The 20,877-nt window shown below is 42.4% G+C and overlaps 1 protein-coding gene and 1 long non-coding RNA gene across 2 annotated transcripts in view; one reads left to right on the top strand and one right to left on the bottom strand.

The window, feature by feature from the left end:
• WLS (Wnt ligand secretion mediator) overlaps positions 1-20,877 on the bottom strand; it is a 128,341-nt gene that overhangs the window by 366 nt on the left and 107,098 nt on the right. The window lies entirely within an intron of this gene.
• LOC135273416 (uncharacterized) lies at positions 890-16,852 on the top strand. Its single transcript, XR_010341211.1, has 3 exons — positions 890-938; positions 3,289-3,350; positions 16,098-16,852. It is a non-coding gene; the product is annotated as an uncharacterized LOC135273416 (long non-coding RNA).

The raw sequence follows: 20,877 nt of genomic DNA on the forward strand, positions 1-20,877 counted from the left end.
TAAAATTTTTTACCTACATAAATTTCTAGTGGAGTGTTTGAAATTTGTTTAGGACTATCTCCTTCATTGTAGGACATTTTCGGATTTCTCCCTTGCCCACTAAATCCCAATAGCACCTCCTCCCCCATCATTGTGACAATCAATTCCTTCACACCCAACAAATTTTTCAACACCTCCCGAGCAGCACTGCCATCCTTGTTGAGAATGTGTACCTAGTTCATCTGTTCATCTTAAGATAGAACTGCTCCTCTCATCCCTGCTTTCTCCCTCAAATTCTGTAAAAGCCCAGCACAGGCACTGGGAGATACAGAAAACAATTTAGGAGGATTCCCATCTTTAAATTTATTTTTAATATTACTTTTTAAATGTCTTATCATCTTCCAAAAAGGATGTTTTGGTGAACTGCAAAGAGATATACTCATAGACAGGAAAAATATCTGGTGGGGTGAAGAATGAAAGAAAAACAGGCAGGCAGCATAAAGCTGAAAGCTGAACCTAGTATCTAAAATACACACCCAGGGCTTGTACGCTCAATAAAGTTGAGAAGTAACTGGGTTGTGAATTTAAGGAGGAATACTTGATCAGATACACAATTCTATGTTGATAAGACTAAAAACAAATTCTAGTCATCCTTCAGTACCTGTAGGAGATTGGCTCTAGGACCCTTGCGGATGTCAAAATCCACAGATGCTCAAGTCCCTTATGTAAAATGGCATAGTATCTGCATGTAACCTATGCACTTCCTCCCGTATACTTTCATCTCTAGATTGCCGATAATACCTAATACAATATAAATACGATGGGAATAGTTGTTATACTACATTTTTCATTTGTACCATTTTTATTGTTGTATTGTTATTTTTAATTTTTTAAGAATATTTTCAATCCACAGTTGGTTGCAGAACCTGCAGATACAGAGGACTGACTATACTTTCAAGGTAAGGACATGGACTCTGGACCCAGACTGCCTACATTCAACTTGGCTTCACTTTTACAAGCTGTGGGACCTTGAGCTAATCACCACATGCTTCTGGCCTCTTACCTATAACCGGATAATATCACTGCTCTAATACTACATAGATCTATTGTGAGGATTAGATAAGTTTATGTATATAAAGTGCTTAGGACAGTATACAGTAGTTACTTGTAAGCACTATATAAACATTTGCCAAATGTGCAGAAAAAGTTATCAGAGAAAACAGTTTTTCCTAGCGGTTTCTTTCACTAGTAGATACGGAATTGAATACCCTAGATTGAAAACTCAGAGGAAACTTGACATTCATCAGTTCTAACCTGCTTGTGCTACACTGCAGGACACTGCAGCCAGAGACTGAAAGTCTAGAGGCCAAGCTCACATATTAGTTGAGGATCCACAAGTTAGTTGTGGATCTCGGTCCCCTGGCTCCCTTCTGCAGCTCTTTTGGATATGTCAGCCTGGAGCTGGCCTGGGGAGGGGTGCAGAGAAGCAGCCTATTATCTCTCCTGCCCAGAGTGTCCACAGGTTCCAAAAATTCCACCTTCCCCCAACCATTCTAGAACACCCCAAACTCCCCTTTCTTCCCAAGGACAGAGAGCAAACCCTCAGGGAATGTGCAAACACATAGTAGAGTTCCTTTAAATATAACAAATGTCCAACTTTGGGGAGGAGGGGGAATGGGTAGGTGGGAAGCAAAGGTTGTAAATTTAGAATTTAAAAGTGAATTGTCTAAACCGGCGAAGTCTTGCCACTTTCCAGATGTGAGACTGCACACAAAATGTGCTCTTCGAAGTAATGTGTTTGTTATGGCTGCTGGGAGCTGCAGACTCTGAACACAGAGGTGTAGGTAGTTAGACTTGTGTTTTCTGGGAAGCAAAGGCAAGTAAGGAGTGTTTACCATGGGCCAGCTACATGCCTTTGGTATTCCATTAGACACCCTCCTCCCTGTGTTAGAGGAAACATCTCTTCTCCTGCGTTCTTCCCAGCCTGTAACAGGACTTTCTGCCCTCTGGGGATTGGGAAATTATTTCCTGCCCCTCCCGCTTTTACTTTTTCCCAAGGGAAAGAGTCAATTCTCTTCTTGGTGAGGTTGGAGAAGGGTCCTAAACATGGGCTCTCTTTTTTAGGCTGACTGCACACAGGGTGAGACTTTTTTTTCCCATTCCTTCTGATTTCCTAAGGGAAGCACAGTTGAATCCCAGCTTGGGATCTGGAGGCTGATGTCTCTCTTCTTGCTCTCCAGAATTCATCAATTTGAGGCACACGTCTGACCTCCATGTTTCTGCACCACAGACTCAGTTCTCCTCGCGTGCAGGTCCAGACTCAGCTGAGTTTGTATCATTTTGAAGGTCATCTGGTTGCAGGTTCCCTTTGAGGACTCCTACTTAACAACCAATAAAGCTGCTCTATTCATCTGTATTTGGCTGAAATACCACTGTTTCTCAATTGGTTTAGAACTAGAGAAACTCTACTACCCAACAGTTGAAATGGGTTTTAAAATGTAATCCAAGCATCTTATTATGCATGTAAAAAGCCCAAATCGCATGCCCCTCCTGCCGGCTGACCTTCCCAGACACCACCCAGGTCTTGGCCACATAATGATGTGCGTTGCCCAAGGCGGCTTGATTGCCTGGTCTGGCAGCTGGAGGAGTGGGCTCTGCACCTGACCTCACTGTGTCTCGGCTTTGTCCAAGTAGTCCCCTTGCCTTCAATTGTTCTGTGCCTAATGTTTTCACTCATTTAGAAACACCTGCATCTTTCCTCCCCTGGCAGTGCTCAGAACCCTTTTCTTTGCTGGGGGCACTGTCACCAGTGTCTTGAGATATGTTCCTGTTCTGGATCTGACCCCAGTGGACGGGAACCGGCACGTAGGTCTGCTGCCTCCCTGCCTCACATTCTTTCTGCTCCCACCAGGGTGCATACCTCTGTGAATTACATGGCTGGACTTCCCTTAATATCAGACTCTATTAACTAGAACAATAGTTTTATCTCATCCTGTGATTCAGAGATGGTTGCTAGGGAAACCAGTGGGGATAGGTTTAATCTGTAAATCTTGTAATTGCCCTAAATTAGCAACAATTCATGCTCTTGCTTCAAAAGGATTTGGACTGAGCCGACTGGGAAGCAGGTGAGTGGGGAAGAATAGTCACAAGTTGGCTCCCCTTGTGATCTGTTCACAGTCCTCATACAGTGTTTTTTCCCACTGCTTTGCCAAAAAAGCTAAAGGGATTAAAGAGGGAACACTGCGGTGCCCTTCTAATGGACCAGGAAAGCTAGAAAAACAAAATAATGTAGTCCTTCTCTTCTTATAGATTCAAGTGGTCAGAGCTGAGTGATTGGAGGCTGCACTGGTGGTGATGGAGAGAGATAAGAGGTAAATAATCCACTTTATTTTAAAATGGATTCAGAATTCTATAACTGTAGTTTGTAGGGGGTTACTAACTCCAAATGAGGAGAAGCGTGGTATTTGGAGAGTCTTATCATCAGAAGAGATGGGTGGTCTAAGCGTAGGAGCAGAGAGTCGGGTTTGGAGGCGCGCCCAGCATCGTCCCTGCTGAGCCTTTCCTTAATCCACAGCAGTATTCAGTGGGTCACCTACACGCTGCTTGGGCACTGCCAAAAATGAAGAACTCGCTCCTTCCCAGGGCAGCCCTTTTTGTTTTAAAACAGCCCTGATTGTTAGGAAATCTGCCTTCGATTGAACTGAAAAACAGGGTGCCAGGGCAGGGGGGCACTGTTCCTCCTTCACTTGGCCGACTGGCTGAGCTCACAGAGGTTTCTTCATGAGACATGCCCTGCCTCTGTCACAGTGCCCATACCCAGCAAGCCACACAGGCTCAAGGGCCCAGAACTATCCAGGCAGTTGAAAAGTCCCATTTTGAGGCACAGGAGAAAAGCAGCAGGGAAAACACTGAACATTCCTTGATGTAGTGTTTGATTAAGAATAAAGGGCACAGCCTCTGTCTCTCGGGGCCCTGCAATGTTTGTGATTAAAAAAAGCAAAATCAAAGTGCAGACCCTGTTGCCCAGGATAAATGTCACATGCAGCTCTTCTTTATACAAAATGGTTCTGAAAAGCATCACTACCATTATCAGTGGAGATGACTCAGTATTCTAGATGTAGTCAGTTATGCAAAGTCCAGGGAGGTCATTGTGCTATCTTTTGGAAACATAATAGTTTCATTAATGCAGCTGAATATCACATTTGCTCTGGGCAGCTGCATCCCACTGGTGAGGCACGTTGAGTGCTACAGTCAGTGAAAACTTGCAGGGTATTTCTCCTTTGAAGGTGCAATATCACATGATCACTAACCCCAGCTCTATTGGGACTATGGTGTCCAGGGACCCTCCTAGCTCCTTGCTTGCTTTTGCTGTCAAGTTTGTAAGTTCACCTTCTGCATTTTAAAATTCAGGATGGCAGGCTGGTGCGATGGCTCCCACCTGTAATCCCAGCACTTTGGGAGGCTGATGCAGGAGGATCTCTTGAGCCCAGGAGTTTGATCAAAACCAGCCAGGGAAATATAGGGAGATCTCATCTCTACTAAAAATAAAAATAAAAAACTTAGCCAGGCATGGTGGTGCATGCCCATAGCCCCAGTTACTCATGAGCCTGAGGTGGGAGGATGGTTTAAACCTGGGAGGTCAAAGATGAAGGTAGCCGTGATCATGCCTCTGCACTCCAACCTGGGCAAAAAAATGAGACCCTGTCTCAATAAAATAAAATTTAGGATTGCAAGGATTGCAACCTGCTGTCTCTGGTTCTTTGTTACCTGTCCTGGTCTTTGAAGTCTTAGGAGGTCACTGCCTGTGCATAGTTGATGTATCTACATGGTCCCATTCTCTTCAGTTCTAATTTATCCAGACCAGCATGTTTAATGAGGTCAGATGTCTGATCTACCCTTTATTAATGACTATTCTTTCTTTTCCAATTCATTGACAGAAAAGTTGGAGGAAAGTCAGGAGCTGGGGACTTTGCTTTCTCAGATCTGTTGAAGCAGCATAATTAGTTTATCTAACAGTAGACTGCCCTTGTGAGAGGTAACAATGCAAGATTTTGGAAAAAGACATCTAACCTGAGTGTTTATATTTTGCATAGCCCTTTTGCATTGTTTTGTACTACTGTTTTTTTATGCCACTTAATTGTTTTAAAACAGAGATTTATAAAAAATAGGCACAATTTGCTAAATTCTCATTCAATTCAGTTACTCTTAATGGCAAGTCTAGGTTTATATGCCACAAAGCCGTAACCAGTGTGCACATCATTGCAGAAAAAGAATCCAGGAAGAATGAAATGGTTTTGAGTAGTAACTTTGAAAATTCCAAACTATGAAACAAAGGCAGAAATCACTGTGAGAAGGTCCTTGGCTTTCCAGAAAGTCCAAAGCTCAAATGAAAAAGGCATCTTGGTTTTCTCTATGAATTCTGCTCAAGGTTTACTAAGAAACTATCTACCATGTAAAACTGGGAAATACACAAAAGATGTATTTCTTGGAAGGGAGGGGTGTTAGTAACTTTAGCCTCAGATTAAAGGAGCCAGAACATGACTGAACTGCTAGGAATGAGGGATGGAAAGACGGGTCTGGGTTCTGGGGCTGCATCCAGGGAAAACATGTCAGTACTGCACATCTAACACCTGATGAGTGGACAGACACATGTCAGGAGAGAAGAGGAAAAAGGAAGGAATTCCCTGGGCTCCACAAAGAGAAGGATGTGGGATTGATGTGAGGGCATGAGGGGTCAGGGAAGAGAAAAGATAGTGATGCATAATCCTTTTTCTACATATTTCTTTCAGAATAATGACCTAAAACTTAACATTGGTCCCTGCAATCAAAGTTTTAATATGAAAAACCAAGTACATGGCTCTGAAATTCCAGAATTCCTTGGTGTGGAGTTAGGACTAGGAAGAATCACAGCCAAAAACAACTAACAGTAACTCCCATAGCAATGCTCTGTATCTAAGATGTAGATACATCCATCATATATACACTCTGGAGTGGTTTATGAAAAGGCACTTAGAACCATTCATAAAGAGATAAATGATAGTGCAAGGCAGCCGGACTCAATGGCCAGGAGGGGAGTTAGCAGTGAGTGCTCCTGGGGAGATGCTGAGGCTGGGTGGGCAGAAGGTATGCGAGGGGGGCCAAGGGAGCCCTCAGTGGGCCTGGGTGGTAGTGTCCTCAGAATTTCTCAGTGTGTGTGACCTCCGCTGTTTGACTGTCTCAAAGGGAAGTTTGGACAATAAAGACAGCATCTCTGGGTAAGAGGTAAGACACCAGACCAGTGTCCTTCAGGTCTAGGACCCCACAGAACAACAGTTGGGAAATTGTGCTGTTACTGCAGGCAGAGCAATCACAATTCCATTCCAGAAACGTGTCCCTTGGGAATCTAGGTACCTGCTGCTCGCTCACTGTTCAATGGAAGCAGATATTTCAGTGTAGGCAGCTCAGTGCAGGCAGCTCAGTGCTTCTCATGCATAGACAGGCTGCTTCCCACTTCGCCACCCAAGAAGCACCTGGAAACGTGTGTGTGTGTGTGTGTGTGTGTGTGTGCGCGCGCGCGTGTGTGTGTGTGTGTTAGATACTAGTATAAAGTGTCCAGGACCAGAGATGCTTAATGGAACGCAAGCTCCGTTCCTTAGAGCAAATACGGACTCCACTAAAAAACAGTATGCTTTGGACCCTGTCAAGAGGAAATTCCTTTAAAAGAACTAAATATACTTTAAGTTGGTTTCAGTTTGAATGTTTATATTCCAATGTTTTCTGCTTTTAAATTTAAAAGCTCTTAAAGTTAGAAACTACAGATTAGCATAAAGAAAATGATCAACATAATCCTTATTCCTACTATTTATTAATATGTTGGTATCTATTAATATGTCAATGTCTTTCCATTTATGAAAATAAGACAAAATTATATCCACTATATTTTTAGTCAGCTTTTTAATTACTACATTGTGAATAATCTTCATTGTCTTTTGTATATAATATTTAGTTGCTGCCTAATACTGTATTTTATGGCTGTACCATTGTTTATCCTCCATTGTTAAATAGCTAGGTGGGTTTTTTTGTTGTTGTTTTTTGGGTTTTTTTTTTTGCTATTAACACAATGTAGCAATTTATCTTTTCTTCAGAAGGGTTTTTTATTGTCAGAGAGCAAAAGGATGTTTAACAGCTGAAAGGTAAGAGGGTAGATAGGAGTGACAAGAGTTTAGGATCTGCAATCAGAATACATTGCTTCAAGCCCCAACTCTGCCACTTACTAACCATGTGACCTTAAGCCAGTCAGCTCAATTCTCTGCCTCAGTATCCTCATCTGTAATATGAGAATAACAATACAGGACAGCACAGGAGATTAACTGAGGAAATACACGTGCAAGTACCTTTTAACTGTACCTCACTATGAGAGAGATGGGGGGAAAACATTATCTTCCATTTACTGTGACTCTCTCATATGCCAGGCATTTTCCTGCATCTTACATGCTTTATTTTATTTGATCCTCATGGCAAACCTGTAAGGTAGGGGTTATTTTTTGTTACACAGAAAGGAAATGAGACACGTGGATGATCCACCCCCTCATAGGCACAACGGTAGGAGTGGCAGAACAGCGATTCAGACCCAGGTCTGCCAGACCCACATCCCAGGCTCTGAGGTGGATACAGGGCAGAAGAGAAGCGCACTCCACAGTGTGGCAGAAGGACAGCTCCAGAGCCTTCCAGACCCAGCTCCCGGGGAGATGAAGAGAAGCACTGGCGGGGGACATTCCTGAGGCCAAAAAGCTTCTGACAGCCTGCTCACAGTCTTGATTCAGTGGGTCTTTTTTTAGTCTTTAAAATGGGGGCCACAGTCCTCATGTGTGTACAATATTTGTGCGTTCCAGAGCGCTTTCCCTCCTGACAATAGCTCTGTGCCGTAGGTGGGGCAAGAATCTCATGGGGGAGCAGTGGCTCTTAAAGCATCATCCTACACCTTAGGACAGGGAAAACTGGAACTCTGGATGCCTGGTCCCAGATCACTTGAAATTTGAATAATCCCAGCTTATTGGAAAAAAAACCCTGGCTTTTCTACTTGGTATCTGTGTAGCTTTGGGTAATTAATTTCATTTCTCAGATTTTCAGTTTCTTCATTTCTTACGAGATCAAAAACAGGAATAATGTTTATGTCGAGGATTGTCCTAAAATCCAAATGAGGTCATGGAGGATATTAAAAATGCCTACTGCTGTGTCCTTCCCACCTCTAAGGCATGTACCCACGCCAGCCACCCAGCCCCTAGTATGCTGTGACCTATACCAGATGCCCCTTCCCACTCCACTGTGGGTGACTGGACTGAAATGGGCAATAAGCTTTGAAGGAATTCATCAAATGCTGAACTGAATCACTTGTATTCTGTTTTTGAGATTTTTTTTCACTGAGAACTGAGTTTTTAATTCTACTTAGTTTTCATTAATTTTAACTTAATAGCCACATGGAGGTAGGGATGACCATAATGTACAGCTCAAGGTTATAAGTTTATTCTCTGGGAAAAGTAAAACAGAAGTCAAAGAACATTAAAAAAAATTGAGAGCTTTTCATATCATGGGGAAAATTGGCACACTAAAGATGTCATGGACTCCGAGAAAGGCCAAAAAAAAGAAAATATGAGGGAAAGAAATGGTAATGCCTGGAGGGGCCCATGTTAGCAGAATTCAATATGAAAGTATTAAAGAGAACTTCTGGTACTATGAGGAATGAAATATGAAATGTTTCATGCTATAAAATAAGGACAACCTGACAAAGCATACTTCTTTTAATTTTCTTCCCAGGCTTGCAAGAAGTTATGTGCTACTCTTGCACTACCACCTTCACCCCCCAAAAAGACCTGAACATACAGCAGTAACTGCTAAGTATAGGTGAAAGGCAGGGTTGCCCTGCTGGCAAGCTGATGTTAAAACTGCAATCAAAAGCCAGCTAATAAGATGGAGAGATTAAGCCTGGGATCCCAGCGGTGGGCTAAAGTTTTTATAGGTGGGTAACCCTTTGGCTCTCAACAAAAACAAATCTCCTCTCTAGAGAAAATCTTCCTCAGTTTGGGTCCTTAGATTTCCATGGATTAAGCAACAATATATGAGCACTCAATAAAATATAATCAATGAAATATAATCAAACACACAAGAAAGAATCCACTATAAGCAAGAGGCAGAAGAGATGAGGTGTGCTATATTTCAACCTCTAAGAACTTTAAATATTGGAATGATAATATATGAACTGTATAATAGTTATTATAAAATTCATTCAAAAAATATAGTCACTAAAATATATCATTGCATATAAAAGAATAAGCATGCAATGATAGACTATAAAAAATGAAATGGTAGATTTGAAAAAGACTTAAACATAACTTTTAGAAATGAAAAATGTTATTAAAACAGCAGAAGAAGGAATTAGTGAAGTGGAAAATAGTGAAGAAATTAAACAGAATATAGCACAGGAAAATAAGACAGTAAATAAGAAAGAAGGATCAATAATCATTATAGGTTTCAAACAAAGATAATAGATTGAACACATACATCTAATTTTACTCCCTTCCACAAACCTATTAAAACTACAGCAAGGGATTTTAAACAATCATATAAACCCACAAGGATGGGCAAAATAAGAGATGAGACAACAGCAACAGACTTCTGGAAAATGGAAGGTAAATGAAGAACTGATAACAGAGCTATCAGAGCTAAGAAAACCAAATCCTAAATTGGTGGTGGGGAAATCATTGAATCAACTGAATTTGCATTGGAACACAGCACAAAGAAAAAGTAAAAGAAAGAATATAATATGGTAAGGAGCATAAATTAGTATAATAGGAATTAAAGATAAAATAGAGAACTACCAAATCAAAAGTTCTTTAAAAAGACTATTAAAAATAGATTAGTAAGATTAAGAGAAGGTATAAATAGGTATGAATGAAGGAACATATCTACAGATAGGCAACATTAAATTTTAAGATTTTAAAAAGACTTAAGTTTAAAAAATATTTTAAGTACAAAAAGATAGTAAGAATAATCTACACTACTTTATGTCTATACATCGGAAACAATTTAGAATGCCCAGAAAAATATAACTTATTAATGTGATTGAAGAAGAAATGGAAAACCTAAATAGCCTTATAATCATTAAATAAGTTAAAACAGTAGTCTAAAATTTTTCTGCAAAGAAAAAATAAAAATGTCAATAATTTTAATGACATGTTATTATTACATTAAATAAAAAAACAAATGTTCAAGAAGAGTTAAGACATTCTGAAGACAAACAGGATTAAGGAATGTGCTTTTCTATATTGCAAGTCTTATTAAAAAGCTAAAGTAATTAAAACAGTATGGTTTTGAAGTAAGGATAATCAAACTGACCAATGGAACAGACTAAGAAGCCCCCAAATCTCTCTCTCTCTCTCTTTCTTTCTCTGTGTGTGTGTGTGTATGTGTGTATATATATATTTGCTATATATATAAACATATATAAAATATATGTTTTTATATATATATAAACATATATAAAATATATGTTTATATATATAAACATAAAATATATGTTTATAAATATATATAAACATATAAAATATGTTTATTTTTATTCCTATATATAATTTCTAAATATATTTTATTTCTATATATATACAAACAAAAAAGTTTATATTTATGTTTATATTTTATTTCTATATATAAACATATAAAATATATATTTCTTTCTATATAAATATATGCTTATATGGAAATAAAATTTATTTTGTTTATTATATATAAAATATAAATATATATAAACATATTTTATGTTTTATATATAAATATATATAAACATATTTTATGTTTTATATATAAATATATATATAAATATAAATATATATATTTTTTATATTTAGTAAATATATATATTTGCTCAGTGAAGGATGTTGTGTTGTAGCTCATGAGTGGCTCATTCACTACATGGTGCTGAGAGCATCAGTTATCATATAGGAAAAAAATTAAAGAAGCTCCTTATTCTCTAATATACAAAAATTAATTTTTGATCGAATAGAATTTTAATATAGAAGGCAAAAGTATAAAACTTTTAGAACTTTTAGAAGAAATTTAGAATATTTTTATAATCTTGGAATTAAAGAATTGTTTAAAGAGACACAAAAAGTACCCATTAAAGAAGAAAATAGTGGTAAATCAACTGCACAAATATCATCAGAAGGGACCATAAATGAAAATATAAGGAATTCATATCCAGATTAATCTTGATCATGGTCTTAAGACTTCCAGCTTCCAGAACTGTAGGAAGTAAACGTCTGTTGTTTAAGCCACTCCGTCTACAGTATTTTTGTTATAGTAGCCTGAGCTAGGACAGCTTTAGATAAGCCTTTGAGGACCATAGATGAACCTACATCACTTGGTTCTAGAATGTTCTGTGGTTTCAATGTAGAAACCTAGAGAATAACTAAGGCTGGGAGAAAGAAGACCACACTGGCGGGAGACGTTGGTGACAAGAGGTAAGAAGTGGGCAACCTGGGTGCTAATTAATCACTGGGCCTGTTGTCTTCTGTAAAGAGAGGGGCTCAGTTCTCATTTGGATTCAACCTTTCTAATGGAGCATTTAAACATGGAGGAGGAATTTTTTGGTTGTCGCAAGGATTGAGGAACCCTGCTGGCTAAATACCCTCCAATGTGTGAGACAGTAGTATCCTAAATGCCAGTGTGCCATTGAGAAATATAATCTCTAACAATGTGCTAGTGGGTCAGGAAACATTTGGATACTTTATCAAGCATGCAGGTCTCCACCCAAACCCACGGGTCAGATGGCTGCTGTCCAAACATGAGGCTTTTTAGGGCTGCAGATGAGATGCTCTGTTCTCATTTATGTCCTGCTGGGGGGCTGACTCGTCCTTGCAGGAATAAGATTTAGCTGAATTTGATTGAAGCAGACAATCACAAACCATTTGCTCCCTTGTTCTGACAGCCAGCAGGAGCAGAAAACTGGCTTGCTCTGGTACTAACTTCCATTCTCAGAACCCTGCGTGCAGTGTTTTATCATCGTTCTGTTCAAAGCTAAGCAGTGCCCTCCTCGGGACACTCTGGGAATGTACAGTGTTAGCTGCTCTGAGAAAATGCCTTGGCCGCAAGGTGAAAATACTCTCTGGATGTGGCTTGAGCCAACTGGGTCAGCGCCAGCCTGTGCAGATGTCTCTGTGGACAGAGGAGTCCCTCTGGGAGAAGGCAGCCCATGCTAGGGCGCATAGATTGATGAGAGGAGTGAGAATTGTATTTCTGTGCTTACTCGCTCTCCAGGTACTCTTGTGCATTGCGCAGGCTGTACAACAATACCTAGCGGCTGGACCCTCTCATTCTCTACCAGTTCGGCAATCTACATTTGGCTTCATTCAGGAGGCTCTCTCCCCATGGTTGCCTAAACCCAAAAGCAAAATGTTTGGGTCCCACCTACTTCTCAGGCTCTAGTTCCAAAGAATGGGCCCAGGTATCCAGACTCCATGGCCTGACATTCACTGTTACGTACACTCTGGTTCCAATTTGCTTGTCTACTCACTGCACCCCAGACTCTCTGCTAAACAGGCTACTTTAGTCATTGCCTCCCAAATAATGCTTGTGAAGTTGCATCTTCAGATTCTCATACCCTTCCCATATCCTCACCTTTTACCCAGCTATTTCAAGGCTTGGCGCATTTTCAGTTCTCTGGGAAGCCCTCTCAATTGCCCCCGCTTGGGAACTACTGAAAAATGTCATCATACCTCCCATTGGTCACTGACTGCATAGTTCATGTGTTGGGAACCTCGAGTCTTAAGATTTTAAGTTCCTTGAAGGTAGAAACCTAATGAGAAGACTTGGCCTTGAGGCCCCTCTACTTAAGAATCATTTCAAGCAATTACCATGGAAACAAATACCTGTCCTCTTGGATCAAAACAAACAAACAAAAACGAAAACTGTCAAAGAGCAAGGAATTTGGCGCCCTGCCTAGGTTGGCAGTGAGAGCGTCAGAGCAGGGTTGAGGCCAAATCCACGAACCTCATTTAGTTAGTTGCCCCTGAACTTGGCGTGGAATGCCTTGGCCCATATTAAAGAAAGTGCTTCACTCTGGGGACACTGGTCAGCCTGAGGCCCACGCTCCTTAGTGCCACCACAGGAAGCCTTCTCTCTCCCTCTGAGACCATATCGACTGAAGCTCTGGGATTACTCACTTCCTGAGTCATCCAACCTCACGTGGCCATAAAAACATCCATGTCCTTATAGGTGGAGGCCTTACAGATAGGTTGTTGAGTCAGATTTATGGGTTTGGGAAAGAAATGCTTTGGATGGTTTTAAAACCTTTGGTGAGTTTGCAGAAGTCCTGGACTTAAGTCCACCACCACTCAGAACAGTGAATGTTTCAGAAAATGCCTGGAAAAGAGCATCTCTTTGCTGAATGACCTTAGTAATGTACTCATTCCCCAGGTAAATACTGAGCCACTCTGTGTTCCAGGAACAGTTCTAGTTTCTGGGAATATACCTGGGAGCAAAACAGACAGAAATCCTGCCCTTAGGGGCCTCCACTCCAGCTCCTGGTTAAGTCTGTTTTTCACATGATCCAAGCACTTTGGCAGGTGTTAGGGCTGTAGGAGGGATGGCACGGGAGCCCCTTGGGTAGGGGACATGGCAGACACCTCTCTCAGAAACATTGCCTCAAGCCTCATTGTTCAAATTTGGTGTGTGGACCGGCAGCATCCGCACCTCCAGGGATCTTGGTAGAAATGCACCATCTCATGCCCTTCTCAAGACCTTCTGAATAAGAAACTGCACTTTGTAATAAGATCCCAGGTGAACTGTGCACAGGGAAAGGCTTGAAAAGCCTTACTACAGGACACCAAATCCCACAAGCTGTCCTGCAGTAAAAGGTAACAGAATGAGAAAATGCATTTGGGAAAGCACATCCCATGCCTCTGTTGCAGATTCGGAAAGGCTGTGGGCTAAAGACTGAGACCCCCTCAGAAAAAAACGTGCTTAAAAATCCAATGCTCCTCCAACGTCTTTGATAGCTCAACAACAAACTACCGACTGTAATCACTCAACAGAGCCAGCATCCTGTGAAACACACCTTGGGAAAACGTGTAGTGGACTTTCTTGGCTTCAGTGACTACAGATGGAGCGAGCCCATGGGATGGTAACTGGCAGTTTTGCTGAAGAACAAATCTGAATCATGCCTATTGCCAGGCTGGGACTCTGGGCCAAGGTCTCAGCTTGGGATAGGGTGAGGATGGGAGGGCTAGAAAGATAGAGGGGAACCCAGAGACTGCCAACTGCTGGTTAACTTGTGGCATAAGGAGGATAGATACAGAAAACCCTGCATTCCATAGCTGAAATGTGTATTTGGAGAAATATAGGAGCCAATAAAAGTGTGCCCTGTTATTTGAGGGATTCAAGGTCATGGCTATATATATTCCACAGGTGTCAAGAATCTGTGATGATGATGATGATGGCAATGCCAAGGACAGATAACTTTTTAAAACTTACTATATACCAAGCACTGTCCTAATTCATATGTTCCCTACAGCGAGGCTAAGTGGTATAATCCTCATTTCTGCAGATGAAGAAATTGAGGCACAGCACTGGCTCCTTGTTTTAATCCCTTTCATGCTGAATATGACTTCTGAGGCAACTGACAGGCAACCGACTGGCACAGACCAAACTGGCCAGATGATGGAGTGGCCACTTTATCCCCCTAGCCAGGCCCTGAAGGCTGAGAGCCTTGCTCAGAGCCCCATCCCAGAAGTGGGCAAGATTCAAATTTGTGCCGTAGCAAAACTGCGTTATCACACCATGGGCTTATTCCTTCTGGAACAGGGTAAAGCAAGAATACAGAATCCCCTTTGGAGGAATGTCCACACTGTTCCCAATTTGTGGGTGCCACTTAGGTGTGAAGCAGTCCTAACTGGGCAGGTACAGGGTGGAGTGACCTCAGAGGTGGGTCTGGGAGGGGACACCTGGTTTGCTCTAGGCCAGGCATAGAAGACTCAGCACAGTGCTGGACTGCAGGGAGGACTATGCTTGGATTGTAAGGTCTGGGATCTTGTCACAATGCTGGTCTGCAGCCACTGTGTGGCCTGTGACAGGCCTCTTTCCCTGGGTCTGTCTTCTCAGTGTTTGAAAATAGAGATACATCCCCCACACCTGGTCCTGGGCTGGACCTTGGGTTTCAACTCAATGACTGCTTTTCAGGAGGGGCTCCTTGGGGGTTGTGGCTGCTCCAGGCTGTCACATCCAGATTATGTGAGAGGTGGCTTAACCCTCCCTCTCTCAGGGACATACAGAAGATCTGTTGCTTCCAAATTGCACCAACACACATGCCCAGAACCCTTGTAATGAAGCTGGAACTCCTGCTGTGTGGTCAGACAAACCCAAGGATAAACTGTCCCTGCTTCTTGGGATGACACTAGGAATTTGCCATTCTTCACTAGGCAGTGTCTGGGGCCTAGAGCCTTCAGTTTAGGTTTCTCTCACTTTGAGACAAAGTATAGGGTGGTGATAATGAAGTCAGCTGGGCACAGCCTTGAGTGCTGGCTGTGTGACACAGGACAAGTCACTCGACCTCTCTGAGCTCCAGCGTGCTCATTGGTAATTGGTATAAATGAACGTACGTATGTCATGGGACTGCCGTGAGGTGCTGGCACATTATCAGTGCTTTGTAAAGAGCAGCTATTACCCTTGCTGTTGCTTGGACATTGGTTATGAGAGAGGAATAGTTTTAAAATTTGCTTTTTAAAAAACATCAACAAATTTCTGAAGGCATTTTCAAATGAAACTTTAAAACATATTTTTCTCTTATAAAGTTAAAATTTTTGTATGAGGTTAGGTACAATTTTCTAATTAACAAATAGCAATCAAGGGCTTCTAAACAGTTCCAAGGACTCCCTTGATGCTCTATTCCACTTGTCTTCCACCCTCTCCCTCCTGGCAGCAGTCGCTAGCATTTTTGTATGGCTCACCCTGGAGGCTGGCAAGCTCTGCACCCCCTGGTCAGGAGCTGCCAGCTCTCCCCTGCAGCTGAAGCCCTCTTGCTGTAAGTTGTCCCTTTGTCCCAGAGCACTCACCCTAACGGGGAAATCCCTCATTTCTTCATTAACTTCCAGGTTGCTCCCTGCCCATTAATGCAGAGCTGGAGAAGCAGGGCGCGCAGGACCTTACAACAGGGACCGGGAGCAGCAGCTCGGAGATTCAGCCCAACTTTGGCCTCGTTGTCCCAGGGTCAGCATCAGGGCGGAAGGAAGAGGACAGGGACAACAATCAGCAGGGCCCGTGTAAGCACACACTTCTCATGCAGGACTCCTGTGACCACCACAGGGGGCAAGGCCAGGCTCACGGCCACACAGCGGTTAAGCCAGAAGAGCAGTGCTTTTGCTTTTTCATCTTACAATGGCACCATCTATACAAAATTTTGGGCAGGAAGGGCAGTGCATCTATCAGAACTCACGGGTAACAGGAGCAGCAGGAGCTAAATTGGCTGAGCTGAACCAGGCTGTTACTTCCTAGCTGTGTGACCTTAGGGAAATCACCCAACCTCTCTGTGCCAACAATTGTGCCTACCTCACAGGATTCATTTAAGGAGTAAATAAGTTGATAAATATCAAGTGATTAAAATCCTACCTGGCACATCCATAGCAAGGACTCTATATATGCTAGATATTATGTTTGTTGTTGTTAAGCCTCATGAAGGCAGGAGTCTTTGTGTATTTTAGTTACTGGTCTGTGTTAGAACAGTGCCTCATCTTAATAGGCGCTCTATAAACGGTTGGGTGAATAAATCAATTTTCAAGGTAAAACTCTTTTGCAATGCAGCCATTGTTTATCTTGGCCAGCAGAGGGCAGCAAATGGCTGTGACTGATTAACTGTGGGCAAAGGTGGTTTTAATTTTGAAAGCTACCAGAACTGTCCCTCCTGAGCCAGTTCGGGGAATACAAGGTTGCCATGCACCTGTGCAACTGCCCCTGATCCCTCCCACCCACCTTTGTGCAGGTTAGAATGACTGTCAGGCATTCAACTCACAAAAAATCTTGGTTCCATTTCTTCTCAATTTCCTTTCAACTTCCTTCCTTCCTCCCTCCCTTCCACTATCCCTGCTTTTCCTCTCCTCTTCTTTTTCCCTAATCTGCTTCCCCTCACCCCCCACACTCACTCCTCTGCATCAAGCTAGTATACTGTACTTACTCCCAAATTTTATCTGTACAACTGCAGCTTGTACTGCAAACCATGACGTCTAGAGTAAATCCTTACACAATATTCTTCCCAACCGATGAATGCTGCTAAATGTAGTATAATTTTTTAAAAACATGTGATTTGAAAACTCTAGACCCAGAGAGGTACTATAGTTTGGCCAAGAACACACAGCAGCAATTAGGGGTAATGTTAGAGCCATAGCCTTGGCCTTCTGCTGTCCATTACATAGCCTCATCACACACACTCTTTTGCCAACAGGAGGCTCATGGGGTGCCTGCTTGCCATCCAGTCAATGCAGCCATCAGCTTCTGGCCCCAGACACCCTTCCCCTGCCCTGTGGCACAGAGGAGCAGAATGCTTTGGAGGGCAGCTCCCTGGAAGCTCCAGGGACCCTGGCCAGGCGGCCCCTGCCACTAACTTCTTCCTCAGCTCACTCAGTCCCTGCCCGTGGCTCCCCTGCCCGCGGCTCGGGTGTTTGCTCTGCGCTGCAGCGCAAGTTCATCCTCCCCTGATGGCGCACTTCACTGTCATGGGCAGGAGCCTCACTGGCAGTCCGAGGTGAGTTCCTGAGGAGCCTCTGGGTCTTGATGGTGCCTTCTGGCACCACTTGTGGATGGAACGGCTCCAACACCCAAGCCTCACCACGGCTCCAGGGGTCACCCAGCGAAATGATCTCCCCAGCTTGCTAGATCCTGTCCTTCCTTCCCAGTTATGATCCAAAAAGTTACACTGGGATAACCACCTGGAAAAAATATTTAATTGATCTCCCAACTGGAAAACAAATTCTTTATGAATTGATGAGTTTAAAAAAAAAAAAAAAAAAAAAAACCTTAAAAAGGGAATTTTTTAAACTAGAAAAAATATGGGTGATTTCTTATCTTTATTATCTCAGGGAATATTTCTTTAAGCATGAAAGCAAAACCAGAAATTATAAAAGAAAAAATTTACAGGTTGACTACCTAGAAATTAAAAAGCTTTATATCCTGGTAAACATCTAAAGCAAAATTAAAAGCAAATGACAAATGGAGAAAAGTTTAGCTACACATGGAACAGACAAAGGATGAATATAGTAAATCAGAGTCTCAGGGGAAAATGGATAAAGAATCTGGACTGACAACTTGATACGAAGTCACAGGAATATGAAGCATGCTCCATGTTACTGGTAATGAAGTAAATGCAAAATTCAATTTCTGCATCTTGAAGTTGCAAATTTCAAAACTACATAGTGTCAGTGGAGATGCAGGGCCACAGGCTCTCTCATTCTGCTGTTGGCGCAGTTCTGGAGGGCTCTATATGCTTACAGGTATCCATGATAATGCTTTTCTGTGTAGCCTTCATCACTATTGATGTATTTATTACCTATTGCCTCCTTCCTCCTGCCTTCCTTTACCAGGTCAATATACTTCATGATGATAGGGACATTGTTTACTGATCTGCCACAAATGATTAGAATAGCCCCTGGCCGGGCCGGGCACAGTGACTCATGCCTGTAATCCCAGCACTTTGGGAGGCTGAGGTGGGTGAATCAGGAGGGCAGGAGTTCAAGACCAGCCTGGTCAACATGGTGAAACCCTGTCTCTACTAAAAATACAAGAAATTAGCTGGGTGTGGTGGCGGGTGCTTGTAATCCCAGTTACTCAGGAGGCTGAGGCAGGAGAATTGCTTGAACCTGGGAGGCTCCAGCCTGGGCAACAGTGTGAGGCTCCATCTGAAAAAAAAAAAAAAAAAAAAAAAAAAAAGGCACCCAGCCCCAAATTAGATGTTCAACGTATGATTATTGAATGAATAATTGATCTTTAACCCAGTAACTCTTAGGAACTGATACTAAGGCAACAATGAGTGATGTCCAAAAAAGATTTATATCCAAGGATGTTCATTTCAATATATATTGTAGTTGAACTTTCCAAACCACTGAAATGTCCAATAATAAGGGATTAGTAAAAACTGTGACACATCCTTATTAGAGATGATAATAGTAAAGTCATTAAAATCATGTTAGAGAAGGCAACATAATAACATACAAAGATTTCCTAGATATAATATACTGTGAAAAGGGCAGGAATTACATATATGTATATATATATAATTCCTAATTCCTGTCCAGAAATTCATTTTCTATGTATAATACAATCTTAATTTATATAAATCTGCATATATGTATAGAATAACTTGTGTAAGAGCATACTGACATTTGAACAGTACTTATCTTTGAATAGCGTGGTTGTAAAAAGTTTACAAGTTTATCTTTACTCTTTTATTTTTTTTTTTTTTGAGATGGCGTTTCGCTCTTATTACCCAGGCTGGAGTGCAATGGCGTGATCTCGGCTCACCGCAACCTCCGCCTCCTGGGTTCAGGCAATTCTCCTGCCTCAGCCTCCTGAGTAGCTGGGATTACAGGTACGCGCCACCATGCCCAGCTAATTTTTTGTATTTTTAGTAGAGATGGAGTTTCACCATGTTGACCAGGATGGTCTCGATCTCTTGACCTCGTGATCCACCCGCCTCGGCCTCCCAAAGTGCTGGGATTACAGGCGTGAGCCACCGCGCCTGGCTTTTCTTTACTCTTTCATGTATTTTTGCAAAGTTTCTGCAATAAGACCATTTTGTTTTTGAGACTGGATTAAAAACAGTGTAGCAGAGGCCATGGGTGCCTCACCCTTATTCCTCAAGCTGGCCCTAGTTCCAAGCAGCTAAGCGCCTGGGGATGGCTCTCTACCTCCAAAGGGTGGGAGTGAGTGGCTCTCTCTCACAGCTGCCTCTGCCCCAGGGGCAACTCTACAGCGTATTCCTCACAGCTTGGCAGAGGCTCCTGGCAGGGGACCTTGGTGGCTGTTCTGTGTGTTCCCTTCTTCTCAGACTCACTTCTCCATGCCACCTCAGTGCTTCCTGGCATTACCTTTCAAGCCAGCTACCTGCACACAAATCCTTGTCCCAGAGTCTGCTTTTAGGAGGAGCCCAGGCTAAAAGGCACAAACGCTGTTTTTAAAATTCTGCTCGCACTGTGTAAAGAAAGCCAAGCACGGTGCTGTGGAAGGAGATCCTGTCTTGGCTGTTCCTGTCTGTAGTTCACTTTCAATCTCTCAGCATCCCTGAGCCGAAGAGAGATCTGACTTAACTGGGAGGGAAGACCAAAGGGTTTCTGGATACAGGAGCCACCCTGGAGAGCTTAGAGCCTCAGAAGAGGCAAAGATGTAAGTTATGAGAAGGGGTTGTGCAAATAATAAATGAAATCAATAAACCACCCCTGCGATGCCAGCACATCGCTCACAGCCGATCTGCATCAAGCGCCTACCATTGCCACAGGATGCCATTAACACCTACTCTCCTTTATGAGGTTTAGAATCAGGGCTGCTGGGGACTTCAGAAATCATCTCGTTCAGGTCGGGTAGAGGAGAGGGGTAGGTTTCCTGAGGGTCCCAGAGCAAGAGTTAGAGGCAGAGCCAGGACCAGAACTTAAGTGAAAAGCAATAATCCACGGTCAGACTTGTGTTCTGAGGATTTGCTCAGAGATGGATGTCATTCTCGATTTGGCCAGAAGAGGGCAGACACTTGCCATTCATGGAGGTGAAGAGCTTGTTTTTAAGGCTGGACTAACATCTCCCAATAAGGTCATTTGGTTCTAGTGAGAGTTGCAGCTCACAACATTCTTGACTCTTCTGCTGTGAATATGCTACTGAAAAGACACTGAAGTTCAG

The sequence above is a fragment of the Aotus nancymaae genome, unplaced genomic scaffold (genome assembly GCF_030222135.1).
Source record: "Aotus nancymaae isolate 86718 unplaced genomic scaffold, 86718_ANA_hifiasm-v0.15.2.pri h1tg000007l, whole genome shotgun sequence".
NCBI lineage: Eukaryota > Metazoa > Chordata > Mammalia > Primates > Aotidae > Aotus > Aotus nancymaae.